Here is a 3,016-nt window from a genome sequence, read left to right on the forward strand (position 1 = left end):
ACTACAGTCCTTTTGAAATTGCACGTGAATACTTCGATAAACCAAATAAAATTTGGTCTGGTATAAAATGGCAGCCTTTTAAATGAATATTGTGCCATTGGCAGTGCATTTCACGGCTGAATGCTGCAGTTCAGTTATTACCACTTCTTGTTTTATACTGCAGGTTTGGCTTCAATGAACTCATAGCAAAATAAACAAACACAGAAGCCAAACTTTTAAGCAGCAGAAATTACCATTAGATAGCTAAGAAATTGTTTGGGCACCTAAATAAGTAATTAGGTACATTTGTTAATAAATAACTTCTTCAGATGGGTATTTAAGGGACGGTTTCTCCATCCTGCTGCTAACCTGTATCGTGGGTGAATTTGATCAAGAATGATAAAATTTATGAACTTCAAGTTTCCCTAGAAAAATGAACTTCAGCAGTAGGAAACTATACCCAGAAAACAAAGTTACAGAAATAGTATGGCTGTAAAATCCGGCACTCAAAAAATAAGAAAGTTCCCAGATAAAAGTCACCGGTGAGCAATGCCCTGCGTGCTGTGGGTTCTGCCTTGTCTTGGTGTTGAGGTGGGAGATCTTCAGATCGGGCTCGTTGTGCAATTACAGCTGCAGCTGAGCTGACGGGAGCTGAGCTCTGAACGCCAGCAGCTAAAGCACTCAGGCTGTAGGTGACTTACACCGGGAATCCCAAACGAAGACCCTTTTTAACTCATCGCCTCCCACCTTGTTTTCTCTGGGGTCAGCATCCTCTCAGAGTTTCTGGGAGAGGAAGTGCTGCTTGTGAAACATTCGGGCACGGCTACGATGAGCACCATGGAAAAAACTTGTGGAAATGAATAATCTTGTGCCCAAAGCACAGTCTGAATAACAGGCAGTAAGCCTCCTTGCTGCACATTAAGCAAGAAAAGAATAAACCATGAGGGGAGCCGCTCTTCCAGGAGCAGCAACCATTGCCAATGCATGGCGAGGGGGATGCCTGTAGGAAAAGGGCATTGATCACTCAGTTACAACCCATCGGGATACACACAACAGGCAACTTCTTGTCACTCCTGGCCAAGTGCTGTAGTGCCTGGCCTCGGTAGCCTTTTACAGCACACAATTTCACAGCCCTATTCCTGTTTGTGTGTATATGTGCTTCAGAGTGTGTGTAAAACAAGAGGAATACGCTTTGGCTCTGTGCCACGCTAACTGCTCTACACAGCTACGGGACTCTTGCTTGGCTTGTGGCATAGGCAGAGGTCTACATGCAAAATGTCTGAGTATCACCCAACCAGCTTGGGGTCTCAAGGGCTACATCCCTGCTGACCGGGCTAGGTGTAAACCACGGTCCTGTGAGTGAATATCTGCCCCACTGCCAGATCTGTCTCCATCCACAGCTCTCCAGAACCATCATGCTGTCAGGTACTCTGGAGACATCTTCAACAATCCTCCGGATACACTGCACCCTGGTGTGGAGCCAGGATATAGGACACGTATAGAGGAGCAGAGGGTGTTTGGAGGAGGAATTACCACCCGTAGTATTCCCTTCATCAAGGTTAGATAAGGTTGGGAACTCGAAGAAATTAATTTCTGTGGAGACGTGGCATCCACAGCAGATAGGGAAACCACTCGATAATAGCATGAACACGTCCTGGGACTGCTCTTGGCACAGACCGACAGACTGGAAGAGAACAGCATGCTCAGGTCCAACTGATGGTGGCAGATTTAGGAGCGTACATGCCTGACCCGAACCAGTAAAGGCAATCTTTGTGCTGGCTGGCAGACAAGAGCTGGTGTACTCATAGTCTAGAAACTTTCTGTGAGATACAGCTCCGCGGGAAAGCACAGCCAAGCAGGAATTCACAGTTATCACAGTCAGTGCATCAGGTTAAGGATACATATTGCAGACATCTCTGCAAACACTGCTGCAACAGTAGAATGTAACAGGGTGACTCAATAGTAATGTGACCTTTCATTAACAGGCTCTTTTCCTCTTTGTGTCTGCTTCTGACACATTTATGAACTGTTACAAAGTTAGGTGAAACCCACTTTTTCAGTGCTTCCATCAGAGCAGTGGTGTGGCCCTCGTGGAGCATGGGAACGAATACAAAACGCCTCTCACTCGCTCTGATCCGCGTCCTGCTGTCGCTTTTAGGGCATCTCCCGCTGAGCTCGAGTGTCTTCTCTGCTGTGGGGCTGATACGAGCACTGGCAACAGAGGACACATCTCCTGAGGCCATGGAGTTGATCCAGTTTACAGTAGGACGGTGTCCCAGCAAGGGACCGCTCAGTGTCTGCACAACTCTTCAATGGCAGAGTGCGTTGTTACCCTTCTTGTGACGTTAGTAAGGGAAATATTGCGTACTGCTACGTATGCTGGTCAGAGTTTATTATTTCAGCTCATCCTTATGTCAGTGACTCACAATTCCTTCGCTTTGTACAGCCTTTTAAAGCAGTCATATATCCTCAAACGATACACACAGAATTTTTACCTTACGTACCTCTCACATCTACATTAACTCAAAGAAGCAATAATGCCTTAAAATAATGTTTCCAGGACTGCCCTGTAAAAAATCTTCCTCATGAGCGATTGAGACAAGGTCATTCCATATGAAACAAACCACTGGAATGAATCTCTAGACACTGCTTGTCCTGGAACTTCTTATTCATCTTTCTCCTCGTCCAGAGATTTTGTTCTCTAATTACAAAAGTACTTTCCATGTCTGCCGAGTGTTTCTGTGGGCAAAATACAGACAGAGGGAAATGGACAAATTCATTCTATCGGTGTTGTGCCACCTCTGTAACAATTTCCTCCCCTCTCTCTGACACTCAAATTATCAAATTAATGCCGTAGTGTTGTGATACATTACTGTAAAACTAAAACTGGCGAATTGTCAGAGAAACTAAAAAGTTCTATTGCCAGACGATGCAACTAGCCCTAAAATGGATCAGTGGCCATGTCTTTTCCAGAGAGAATAGACAGAAAAGTTTTCCATCTCTGACTTTGACTTGCTCGATCCCATCATTCACCTTC

The sequence above is a fragment of the Cygnus olor genome, chromosome 11 (genome assembly GCF_009769625.2).
Source record: "Cygnus olor isolate bCygOlo1 chromosome 11, bCygOlo1.pri.v2, whole genome shotgun sequence".
Lineage (NCBI taxonomy): Eukaryota > Metazoa > Chordata > Aves > Anseriformes > Anatidae > Cygnus > Cygnus olor.